General features: G+C 37.5%; 1 long non-coding RNA gene across 1 annotated transcript in view; it reads right to left on the reverse strand.

Moving 5' to 3' along the window:
• The window catches only part of LOC311617530, a 537,075-nt gene that overhangs the window by 62,537 nt on the left and 460,417 nt on the right, over positions 1 to 14,121 (reverse strand). The window lies entirely within an intron of this gene.

The following is a 14,121-nucleotide window of genomic DNA, read 5'->3' on the forward strand; positions in this document are numbered from 1 at the left end:
ACCTGACCTAGACTATGCTCTAGATTCTCATTGGAATAACTTTAATTTTGAGGTTTGGATAGAAAAGTTTTGCCAAATGACCCTGTGAAAAACAAATAGCACCAATACTTCCCAAAACTCCAGTATGAAATTGAGAGTGTCCTCCTTTAGAAGATAAGACTTGTGGGATCAAAGCCATGTCCACAGAGCTCCAAGAAGGACATTTCTCTGGAAATGACCATGCCCCATCATTCATCAAAATTCGCCAATGGCTTCCATCTTCTAGAGAGTAAAAATATGAACTCTTTGTTAAGGCACCTAAAAAGCCTCATCTCTACTTTCCCATTTGCAATGATGCTTCAGCCTCCCCATGAGCTCCTTGCTATTATATGAATTCAGGAAATGCTTCCACAGACATACGTAAGAACACTTGATTTTCTACCTCAAGTCATATAGATTAGAGTATGCAGCCAACAATCTGGTAATTTGATTACATGGCATTTAAACCAAGTTTATTACATGTCATTTAAGCCAAATTATCATCTCTCTCTCTCTTATTTAACATTGAAAAAATTGCCTGGCTATATCCAAGTAAGAGGAGAAATGATGTACAATCTATGTAATAATATTTCTGGTAAAGTCAGATATTGCTTTTCAATATTAAATAATTACATATTGAACAAAGACTAATTGAGGACAAGATAGAGACAGAGAAATGGTGATTGATTTCATGTAAATAATACTGAAGTTCTTAACTAACTGAAATGAATATACTATCTTAAGGCAAATGGAGAGAGAACTTCAAAAGAAACAATGAGGTTTTCCTTCAAAAGATAAGCATACATACATATGAGGGTAAAATAATTTGCCTAAAATAAATAAAAATAAAGACATAAAAATGCCTGTGTTTCTCAGTAGTTAAAGCATCAGCTCATGCACCAAAGGGATTCCAGTTCAATTTCTGGTCAAGGACATGTACCTGTGTTGCAGGTTCACTCCATACCTCTTGGTTGGTGTATGTGCAGGAAGCAACTAGTCAATGTGTCTCATATAGATGTTTCTCTCTCTCTCTCTCTCTCTCTCTCTCTTTCTCCCTCCCTTATGGGTACACTCTCTCTGGAAAGCAATGGGAAAAACATTTTTGGTGAGGATTAAGAAAACAAACAAACAAACAAACAAGATATAAAAAGGTTTCTACATTTTAAATATTTATTGTCATTTTAATTACCTTAATATTTTTCTTTTGATATAAAAAGGATGATTACTAAGATTGTTGCTATCAGTAATCTGCTTGATAGCACATCATTTATTTTTCTTAGTTTTCTAAAGAAAGAGGGGGAACAAAACTAATTCAGGGAACATTAATTGCTCAGAAAAGGGTACAATCTAGAATTCATTTCCTTGGTATCCTATCAGTAATTTTTTAAGTTGTATAATATTATTAAGGAGAAAATGTTTTATTCATTAATAGACTAGTTTCACTTTGAACTCATAAACCCAAAGGCAAATATTCCTAATTTTCCTCTTAAGGCATACTATTTAGGTATATTTCCTAGTTCTACTTTGCATACTTAAAGATTTAGCTATCAAATTCCTTATTATCAAAATGTAATTTGATTCTTCTAGGCTACTTAAGGTAAAAATTGAAATGTTTGCTTTCTAATGCAAGATAAATCAAACTTCTTTACTTTTCAAATATTTTTAACCATCAATTTAGTGTCTGCAATTGTAGTAGATAGATATGAACATGGTAGGTTAAATGGACAAATTCCTATAAAGAGGTAAACTACCAAAATGGACCCAAAAAGAAATAGAAAATTTGAATAGACTTATAACGAGTAAAGAGATCCAAGTCATAAACAAAAAATGTCCCACAAAGAAAAATTTTGGAACAGATGGCTTCACTGGTACATTCTATCAAATATTTACAGAGTTAGGACCAACATTTCAAAAGTTCTCACCAAAAATAGAAGAGGAGGAAAGACCTCCCAACTCATTCTATGAAACTAGTTCTACCTTAATACCAAATCAAACATATTATAAGAAAACAACAGACCAATCTCTCTAATGAATATAGGTACAAGCATTTCAACAATAAATTAACAAACTATATCCAGCAATATATAAAACATAACCAAGTGGGATTTATCCCAGGAATACAAAGTCAGCACAACATTTAAATACCAATTAATGTAATACACCATATTCTATCTAATAAAAGAGAAACATGCAAATAACTGTACCTCTGCTACACCCACAAGTCACGCCCACTGGCCAATCAGGAGTGAGTATGCAAATTAACCAACAAATATGGTAGTGGCAACAGAGCTGGAGAGAGCAGGAGATTTGGGTTGCCCCCAGTGATGAAGGAAGCCAAGCTATCCACCCACACTGACCTTCCCTGGCCTCCGCTCAAGGCTACAAAATTTCAATTATAGAAGATAAGTAAATCCCAGATACCAGGACCTCTGTTTGGGTTGCTGGGGGGGCGTCGCCAGCCTGCAAACCACTAAAGGCCCCTCACCCAGGCCACCCCATGCCCTAAGGGAATTCCCACTCTGATCTGGGACACCCTTCAGGGCAAACTAGTCAACACCCACCTGTGCACCAGGCATCTATCCTATCTAATAATCCTATCGAATAAAAAGAGTAATATGCAAATTGGCCATCACTCCAACATACAAGATGGCTGCTCCCATGAGGTCAAAGATGGCTGCCCCATGTGGACACAAGATGGCCACCACAAAATGGCCAGCAGGGGAGGCAATTGGGAGGGACCTGGCATGCAAGGGAGGGCAGTTGTGGGTGATCAGGTCTGCAGGGAGGGCTGTTGGGGGGGACCAGGCCTGCAGGGGAGGGCAGTTAGGGGTGACCATGTCTGCAGGGGAGGGCAGTTAGGGGTGACCAGGCTGGCAAGGGAGTGGTTAGGGGGTGATCAGGCTGGCAGGCAGAAGCAGTTAGGGGCAATCAGGAAGGCAGGCAGATGAGCAGTTGGGAGCCAGCAGTCCTGGATTGTGTGAGGGATGTCCCAGATTGGAGAGGGTACAGGCTGGGCTGAGGGACACTCCCCTCCCCCCATGAATTTTGTGCACCTAGGCCTCTAGTTAATAAAATAAAAAACAAAAATCACATGATCATCTCAATAGATGCAGAGAAAGCATTTGACAAATTCCAACACCATTCCAAGATAAAAATACTCAATAAATAAGTAATAAAAGGGAACTTCCTCAACCTTCTAAAGGGAATCTACAAAAAAAAAAAAAAAAAAAAAAAAAAGCTAACATCATACTTAATGGTGAAAGACTGGATGCTTCCCACTCCCCAACCTCTCCATCCCCCCAACATCATGAACAAGGATGTTCACTCTCACTCTCATACTTTGATTCAATATTGTATTGGAGGTTATATCAGGAGATTTAGGCAGAATATGAAATAAAAGTCATCCAAATGGGAAAAGAAATTAAAGAATCTCTATTTTCAGATGACATGATCTTATATATAGAAAATCCTAAAGAATCTACAAAAATTAAACAAACACACACACAAAAAAAACAAGCAAACTGGTAGAGCCAATTTTCAAATTCAGCAAGGTTGCAAAATACAAATTCAATACACACACAAAAAAAAAAAAACAACAAAAAAAACATAGTTGTATTTCTACAAACTAGCAATGAACAGTTTTTAAGTTACATTTTTAAAATGGCATTTAAATAGCATCAAGAGCCCAGAAAATATTTAGAAATAAATTTAACCAAAAACATACAAGACTTGTAACTGAAGACTAAAAAAAAAAAAAAAATCCCTGTGATTGGAGCAAAGATAGAAGCAAAGAGACTGGTGAGGAGGCTACTGTAATAATCCAGACAAGAGTTGATGGGAACTCAGACTGGCACAATGCTTGATGACTCATCCCAAAGGGGACAATCAAAGAGGCCAGAGAGTAGGGTGGTGCATTTATGATTGGTGTGACTAATAAGGTTTTGATGGATCAGGTGGGACTTTCCCATATTAACAACTTCTGTTGGGAGATATGTATGTGTTCAAAGTCCAATCAAAGGGCTCAGCAAACTGCTGTAGAATATATAGAGCAAGGTCTTTATAATCTGAGACATTTGAAATATGAAATGTATTGAAACTAATAAATTTAGGGTGAGGGCAGTTAGGGGTGACCAGGCCGGCAGAGGAGGGAAGTTGAGGGTGACCAGGCCTCAGGGAAGGGCAGTTGGGGGACCCAGGCCTGAAGGAGAGGGCAATTAGGGCTGACCAGGCCTGCAGGGAAGGCAGTTAGGGGCCATCAGACTGGCAGGGGAGTGGTTACGGAGTGATCAGGCTGGCATGCAAAAAGTGGTTAGGGGCACTCAAGAAGGCAAGCAGGCAAGCAGTTGGGAGCCAGCAGTCCTGAATTGTGAGAGGGATGTCCCAAATTGCAGAGGGTGCAGGCTGGACTGAGGGTCACACATCCCCATGCACCGGGCCTCTAGTCTATAATAATAAAAGCAAATTTTGTGCACTGGGCCTCTAGTATATAATAATAATAGCATAATATGCAAATCAACCTAATGACTGAACAGAATGACCTTCCAAATGACCATGCACTGGCACCAGGCCAGCCAAGATGGGTGCAATGCGATTGGTAGGCCAGTGGGGCAATCAATGGGGGAGGGGGGGTAGAGGGGGGTGCCTCCAAGGAATCAGGATCCAGGGGTGTGTGGCAGTGTACAAGAGCAGCTTCAGGCCAAGGCAGGTGTGAGGCCACAAGGCAGCCAGTACTGCGAAGGCCAACCCTTTCATGAATTTCGTGCATGGGGCCTCTAATTCAGTATGATTAAGACAGAGGTAAAATAAAGTGCTATTTCAATTTCTATCTCCTTGTAGTACCAGTGTTTGTGGAATCTGTAGCCTCAGCAATTTTTCCTAAGGCAGAAACAGAGGTCTTATTACTTCACATTGTAGCTTATTGATCCAGTTGGATGGTTTTGTCATCCAGAGGCTACCTGTGCTTCAGAGATGTCTCAGCTGTAAGAATTATTTGCACACATCTGATAGGTTCCAACATTCTAAGACAACAAACTAACTCATTGCTGAGTCATCGCAAAGGGTGGAATCGCAAGGGCTGTGCAGTCATGGTGACAGCTTTGAATCTTGGCTTCACTAATATTTGTGGGACCTGGGGACAGCTTATTGTCAGAAATATTCTCCAAACTTGTAAGGCAAAAAGTGGGGACAAAGACAAAAGTCACCCAAGGATTTTCATACTATTCATCTGTTTCGTTTTCACATTGAGACAGACAAAAGTCACCCAAGGATTGTCATACTATTCATCTCATGTTTACTAATGATAATTGTTCCTATACTTAAGGAATTTACTTGCTAACTTACACATTTTTTGTCCAGTAGAAATGCAAATAATTTCCAATGGAATAGAAAACCCCAACCATCAATGGCTTGCTGGACATTAACCAGAGCTATCTCTACCTCAGCAATCTCATGCTAACATGTCTTTGTTAAGTATCTGATAAACAGACTAGCTTATTTTTAAAATATATATTTTATTGATTTTTTTACAGAGAAGAAGAGAGAGGGATAGAGAGTAAGAAACATCTATGAGAGAGAAACATCGATTAGCTGCCTCCTGCACACTCCCTACTGGGGATGTGCTCGCAACCAAGGCACATGCCCTTGATCGGAATTGAACCTGGGACCCTCAGTGGATAGGCTGATGCTCTATCCACTGAGCCAAATATGTTAGGGTCAGACTAGCTTCTTAAATCTCTTTGAACTGGTCATAACATATTTTCCTTTTTTAATTAATAAATTTAATAAAATATTTTATTACTTCTATTGAGGTAGTGTTGGTTAATAATATTATGTATCAATAAGATATTTGGTCCATATCCTTTTTATATTTAACTCAGAGCCCTGCTTTTATTTTTTTGAAAATTATGACTAAACTTTCTTGGCCTGTTTATTTATCTATAAAATGGAAATAATAAGACCTACTTTAGAGGGTTGTTATGAGAATTAAGTGGCAAAGTACATAAGGCACTTAGCACAGAATCTGTTGCTAAATAAATGTACATGAGGCCTTGTGGAATTTTTTTTTTACAAAGTACTTCTATTTAATGTATTCATATGTACATAAAAGTATATATGAATACATTCATCTCATGTTTGTATTAGTTAAATACATTTTTAACTAATATATATTATGTTGTGCTAGCATTGTATTTGTGACCCAAATACACTAATTGGTTTATTCCTTCATGATTCTCCTTTATTATAGAAAACCAAGTCCCAAAGAGATTAAGCAATTTGTCAAATATCACATAGTAGATCTCAGAATCAGAAGAGCAGAGCCAGCATGCCTGGCCAGGTGTAGCTTATTCCAGAGCCAACACAATTCTAGCTCCCTAGACAACATCACTAGAACCATGTGAGAAGACAAAATACAATTTGCAAGCTATCCATAGAAATACATACCAAACACACCACCATCAACATGCACCCATTGAGGGCATCAGGGACACCAAGTGAGGAATGTACATATGTACATTCATAAAAGCACATGGCTTTTATAGTTTTCCAATGTGGAGAGTAATCCAGGACAATCATTCTGCTTTTGGAATTCTTTCAGATCTTCAAGCATTCCTCCAAGAGATTCCTTTTAATGTTTCACTCTTACCATTAGGAATTCCTCTTCATAACCAACCTAATTACCTCATGCTGAGTGTTAGCCCTCTCTTTGGGATTCTTTAGTGATGGAAAACAGCTGGTCTACAATCTCTGCAAAACTTGAAGCCTTCCGTAGTAATTGTCTCTGAGATAATTTTAATCTCTAAATCTTATCTTTTTTACAAAAATATTTTCTAAAACTATGATTACTTTATATCAGGAGGAGAAGGATGTTGTTGATGTTGTCCATATAAAGTTGTTAAATTGTGCTGACTGTTAAGGGGCTACTTTATAGGGAGGCGGTGAAGGTCATTGCCACACAATTGTTTTATGGTATCTACGTGTCTGTTCATACCTCCTGAGGCCTTTTAACCTACATCATAACATTCCAGGCATTTACAGTCCATCTCTCACACTCAGGGCACTGTGGAAATCAAAACTGCACGTGACCAAGGAAAATATGGGAAAAGCATGTAAACAGCAGAGAAATCTGAGGGGCTTTCAGTGTTTTGTGTGAAGTGAATTTAGTCTTATTTTTCTAAAAAGAATATGATAGTATAGGAAAGAAACCAAGTGAACATCCAACGTCTATAATAATAGAGTAGAAGAATTTTGATTAGATCAATGAAAGAAGATCCATTCAAAACTCTTCCCTCTTCAGAACTCAGCTCTAGAAATCATAAGATGATGACAGAAATCTAGTCACATGTTAAGGATAGGACAAAATTGGGACTGAGTACTGTACAAAAGAAAACCATATAAATACAAAGGTGATTTTTATAAAGATAAAAGCATCAATGCCTGTTTCTTGAAAGAATTTGTGAGTGTATATTACTTGAAAGAATAAATCCCATTGTATAAGTGTTACAACTACGTATTAAAAAAGATAATTATCAAGAGCTTCACTAGGCGCCGTGCATTGTTTGAGACACCTGAGATTCATTAACTCATTTAATTCTCACAACACCCTATTAAATAAACTTACTTTTCCCAGTTTTACAGATGAAAAAACCTGAAGTAAAGGAGGTTAAGTTACATGGCAAAAGTCACACTGGAGATCCATGGCTGATTTGGAATCTTGACACAAGTGGTCTATCTGCACGGTCTTTGGTTTTTAATTACTCTGCTGTACTAATATCACAAGATGATTCCAAGGACTTAGCTATTGAATCCACCAATTGGCAAAAACGAATCATTCCCAAGAGTTCAAAGAAATAATTTTTTTTTTATTAATCGAGGATATTTTTCTATTGATTTTTTAGAGAGTAGAAGGAAGGTGGAGAGACAGAGAGAGAAACATCAATATGAGAGAAAGATACATTATTGGTGGCCCCCCACCCCTCAAGCACTTCAACCAGGACAGAGGATTGATCCTGCAACCAAGGTTCATGCCCTTGACTGGAATAGATCTGGGGCCCTTCAGTCCTCAGGCTGATGCTCTTTCTACTGGACCAAACCAGCTCTTTTAATTGCAACATTCCTTTGTGCTTCAATCACAGGTTTGATGAAGCAAGACCATGCCCGTGGTTGGATTTTAATAGAGGACCTTCATCAGATATATACTTCTGGCTCCAATCAAGATATTCCTTTAACCTTCTCCACTGGAATGCATTGGGATCTAATACACTCCAACTGCGGTGTTTCTTCTTTGAACTTTAGTTACTCTAATGTGTCCATGCTTTTATGAAATTCTTCTAAGTATTATGTGTGTCTATATCCTCCTTCACCATGGGATTATGATTCCCTAAAAGACCAAAAAACACTGCCTTCTTTATCCTTGGACTCTCAGTATCTAACTCTCTATAATGCTCCAAACAAGTACAGACCAATGGAAGGTGCACCCAGGAGAGTGGTCACCTAGGGCATAGAGTGAAAACAAAGCACCTTAAAGGGTATCTGGTGTGAAAGAGCAGATGTTAGGCACAGAGACTTGAGGTTGCCAACAATGAAGCCTGCCAGGGGTCTTCAAACTATGGCCTGCGGGCCACATGCGGCCGGCAGAGGAGTCTGATCCTACCCGCCAGGTTTTTTGGGCAGTGAGCGCAGCCGAGGTGTTACAGTAGGAATTAGTAGTTCATATAGTCCGGCCCTCCAGCTCTCTGAGGGACCGTGATCTGGCCCCCACTTTAAAAAGTTTGAGGACCCCTGGTCCAAACACATACTGCCTAACCTAGAGACTGAGATGAAAAAGTGGGAACAAATAGGGGATAGAGAAAGGGGCTTAAGACTAATGGGTGTCAAAGTAAAATGAGACTTTTGTACATCAGACAAGCATCTATCTCATTTGGTTTCCATAGTGAAGCCTTTTAAATGGCACCAATTTCATTTTGGCTATATTGCCACTTTTTGTTTGTACAGAGGTATCTATTTAAATATCATAGTATTTTTTTTTCTATTTCATAAATATAAGTGAGAAATGGGAAACTGTGAAGTAACTTATTATAGAAACAAAAAGCACAGGACTTACAAAATTGTTACACATAAGTGAGATGTTCTATATGCTTCAGGTGGTAACATCTTAGTTTCAGTCTATAGTTCACTGGCCTTAAGCTGGTCAAGTGTGGATTCAATTATGAAGGAAAAATAAGAAGTTTAAAAAGATGTAAAAATTGCCACAAAAACATCTATATAACAAGCTACTGGCAATTAAATAATTTAATCTTTTTAGTCCTCTTCTATAACAAAGGTCTTTACAGCATATCACTGTGTTGTTCACCTTTCAGATCTTAGACTTTTAACAGATCTTCCAGAAACTCATTTTATAAAATAGTAGGGGACTCTCTGTACAAAACTTTTAAGATCAGAAACATCACTATATTAGGCCATGGTACTCCACCAGGGACAGTTTTGCCCTCAAGGGGGACATTGGAACTGTCTGGAGGCATTTTTTAAATTTGTTTGTTTTTAAATTCATCTTTATTGTTGAAAGTATTACAGATGTCCCCTTGGCTAGGGGAGGAAGTGGTATTGGCATTCCATGAGTAGAGGCCAAAGATGCCGCTGAACATCCTGAAATGATTATCTAGTCCAAAGATTATCTAGTCCAATAAATCAACAGTGCAACGTTAACAAATATTGACTTAGGGTAAGAAAGGAGCTATAAAAAACAAATTACCCTACTACCCCTGTGATTTAACATTCCCTGTCAATCCAAAGTGGATTGGAAGTTGAGGGCTCTCCTCTTTACTGGCATTCAGATAAATAGGTTGCATCCATCCAGTGGCCACTCTAATCCTAGGTCTTCAAAAACTTCCATTGGATCTTTCTGGGAGACAATGAAAAAGAGCCTTTAGAGAAATGCCTGGGAGATCCTTTGGACATTCACTGAAGGTGTTGTGTTTCAATCTATTCACATTCCACTGGCCAGAACTCAGTCCCATGTCTGTATCTCATGACAAGGGAGGCCAGGAAATGTAGTCTGGTCTTTTTTCCAAAAAGTGAAAATAAGTTTGAGGACATACAGCCTCTGCTACCATGTCTTAGATACCTTTGTGACTAACAAATACTTTGCTTGTGGGTGCTTAATAACAATCGTTTAATAATATGAATTAATAAAAGGAGTTTGTATTAGTATGAAGCAATATTTCCTCCAAAAAAATAGGAACTAAAAGAACCTGAAAATAACATTTACTATTAGGTCATCTACAAATTTTATTTTAAACAATAAAATTCTCACTATAATGAAATGTAATGGTTCACGACCCAAATTTTAAGCACTGTTTCTAAAATAAAAGCATAGATCCGGTATTATTTGATGTCTACTTTGTATCTTATACTTTTCAAAGTATCAGTTATATGAACTAATATAACATGTTTTTTCTCTAATTCATTTTTAAGATTTCTTTTTATGAAGTTTTGTATTGCTTGAATTTTAAAATAAAAAGCATACAACATTTAGATAAATAACAAAATTACTATTCTTTTTGTTTGCTTGCTTTTAATCCTCACCCAAGGATATTTTTCCATTGATTTTTAGAGAAAGAGGAATATTAACGTGAGAGAAACACATCAGTTGGTTGTCTCCTGCATGTGCCCTGACCAGGGCCCAAGCCAGGGAGGAGACTGCAACGGAGGTACATGCCCTTGACCCTGGGACCCTTCAGTCTGCAGGCTGACACTCTATCCACTGAGCCAAACTGGCTAGGGCACAAAATTATTATTCTTATAAAATGAATGTAAAATCACATATTCGCTTTCTCTATATACCATATTAAGCAAGGAGGACAGATAAAACAGCAACCATGATTAATAGGATACTGTTTCAATTTGACATTTTTACATTTTTAAAGAGATATTTTTAAAACATATGCTTCCTTAAAAAAGGAAAAGAAAAAAAGAAAAAAAAAGAAAAGAAAAGGCTAATTTAAAAATGATGAGTCATGTATCATATCCCAAATGTCAAATGTCTGGAGTTTTCCAGGCCAAATTGAGTGTTTATTTCTATAAGAGAGAAAATAAAATTTTAATACCATCAGTGAATAAATTAAATTACTAGGCAACCATCTCCCCAGCTGCCTTGTATTGACATTGTTCTGAAATGAACTATTGGATTTAGTTTAGCAATGGATAGCGTGTTGCTAAAAAATAACCAGTTGCAGCAACTTCTATGTAATATTTTCCCTTTGTTTCTTTCTGAATATTGAAGTGTCTCTCACTGTGGATTGTTTATGATATGTTAAGGAGTCCATCGGTAGTAGAAAGCAAGGGTAGAGATAGAAAGGGTCATGATGAAACACTGTTTTCCATTGCAGAGGTGATAAAAATGCAGGGCGCCTCATAAATATGTATTTCTGACCCATTTGCTTACAGGGACGAAAGTATTTATGGTTTGGAAATCTCTAGCTATAAAAACATTCTGGTCTCTTCTGTGGTATCAAGTAGCCTTTTGTTTAAGTAGAGTTTTATGGTTAAGATATTCCTGGGAAATCTGCCTTTAGAACATTAGTAATGCAATAAATTCCATCCAGCTCATCTAGGTTATTTTGGGCAGAACTATGTCTAAATGAGCCAACTGCATCTCACCAAAGATATTCTATTCTATTCAGAGGCTCCTATGTGATCTTATTTGTCCTTGTCTTTTTTGAGATTAGACAGGAGGAGTCATGATAGGAATCTCTTTTGTTTAGAGAAGTTCAATCAAGAGATGACCAAAAAAATGACTAAACAAGAATCTGTAGTTAGCCTAAGTAACTGAACTGATCTTTATTAGCTATTGAATCACATTGCAGTTCATGAAAATACCATGTTGAGATCCACGAAGATAGTTTTCTATTTTGAATCCTTTGCATATGAAGTTTATAATAAATTTTTTCTTTCAAGTTTGGTATGGGCACTATGAAGTCATCAATCTATAGCTGTATAATGTTTTGTTTTGTTTCCAAATTTGACCGATAACACATGGATATACGGAGTGCATATGTATAAGATACAGTTCAGTTTTGGAGTCAAATGTCCTGGGTTTCAGTGATGGCTCTCCCACTCATTAGTTGTGTGGCCCTGGACAAGTTACTAAGCAATCTTGTGCCTCACCATCCTGTTCTGTAATAGAATGATACCAAAAAAATAGTTATTGCCATGAGTAAATACCCTTCTGTATGTTCTCACATAAAGCATCCCACAAAAATAATGGCACCACAGGAGGCATTCGGTACATATTGATTGAATAAATTGCCCAGGGTAGGTTGAATATGGTGGTAGAGGCAGGTACTAATAGTCCAATTTGGGAGGGGGGATGTAGGGAGGCAGGGATTGAGAGTCAGAGAGAAATGAAAATCCACTTTAGAAATACAACTTGTGCTGAGTAAGTCAGTATTGGTTTTCTCATCTATAAAATGATACCAAAAATAACGTTTTAAAAGATCATTGGAATTAGAAACAGTATATGGTGAGCCTTGGCAACCTATCTGGCACTCAATAAATGATAGCTTTTACCAACAAGAATCTGTAATACTATGATCTGTTTCTACTCACAGATCAGCTCTGACACCAAATGTGTGGGGGTTTTCCCCACACCAACCAATTCTCCAGCTCTCCTGTCCTGTAATTCAGGTCTGATATTTGGGTTTATGTAGACCCCAAAAGCTATGAGTTCAGTCCCACAAGACTTCCCCTACTTCAGATACCAATCGCTAGCCCAGGTTTCTTCAGATGATTGGCTACAAAATGAGGGTTCCCACAACCTCCTCTGGTTCGATAATTTTCTACAACAGACCACAGAGCTAATGAAAACAGTTACTGATATGCACCAACCTACACATGGGAGGTGCTATCAGGCAGTTGTGTACCAAGGATGACTTCTCCAGCCTAACAGACCCTTGCCTCCACATGGAGGCTGAGACCACCAAAGATCAGCATGCTGCGGTGAGAACAAGCTAATACCATAAAGTCCAATTCACTCACATTATCATGAATCTTTAATCTCCTTGTATTTCTTCTAAATTGCTTGTTGGCTGATTAGAAAGTCAAACATAGAAAAATGTTATGTTGCTTAAGAAAGGCGTGTTAAAAATAAAAAAGCAAAAGAAACGTGTGCTGCTCAATAAGTAATTCTCACTGACGTGCAAATGTGGGATGACTTTTGCTGTCTGGCCCATCTTACCAGAGAAGAAATTGAAAACATAAAATTTATTTTTCATTATTGCATTTTAAAGCATTGGGCAGGGGTGAGGGGATGGGGAGAGAGAATCTAAATTTTCCAATTCATTTTACAAAGCTGGAAAAGCTTTTTTAAATATTGAAATAGAAAACAAAACTATAGGTCAGCATTTCCAAAACTGATCCTTGCATCTCTCTTTTCAATACATATTAATAAATAATATACACACACACCCACAGGATTTTGTGATCAGATAATTTAGATAAGTGCTACACATAATATCCTTTTCTTGAAGGCTCATCTGCATTTTTGTGTAAAAGGCTCTAAGAAGTTCTACAGTAAAGAAACCAATTTAACCAAGATTTTCACATATTTATTTGACTGTAAGCAATCACTCCCTTATGGGAAGCCCAAAACCTTTTCTAAAGCAAAGAAGGTAAGAGACACTAAAGCAATGATGTCTAATTCAATTTGGAAACATCAGATTTTATCAGGACAGTAGATAGAGACCACATCCGCTGCCACAAAATTTCATAATAAATTTGCAACACCTCGTAAGTTTGACAAATAATTATTTGTATCTTTATGTACATATATTATTATTTAGATCTTTCAAAGAGTATTTTATTTCCTTAAATATCAGCATTAATGTGATTTGTCTTTCAATTTAGATTTGTTGTTGTTGTTGTTGTTGGTTTTTGCAGGCACAGTGAAATATGGAAGAATCAGAATTAGCCTCCGCGCTGGCCAGTTTTGCTTAGTGGATAGAGTGTCGGCCTGCGGACTGAAGGGCCTGCCTGGGTTTGATTCCCGTCAAGGACATACTCAATCTTCATTATGGGGGCCTCTCATCATTGATGTTTTTATCTCTTTCT

Source organism: Pipistrellus hanaki, assembly GCF_964339955.1.
Source record: "Pipistrellus hanaki genome assembly, chromosome: 2".
Lineage (NCBI taxonomy): Eukaryota > Metazoa > Chordata > Mammalia > Chiroptera > Vespertilionidae > Pipistrellus > Pipistrellus hanaki.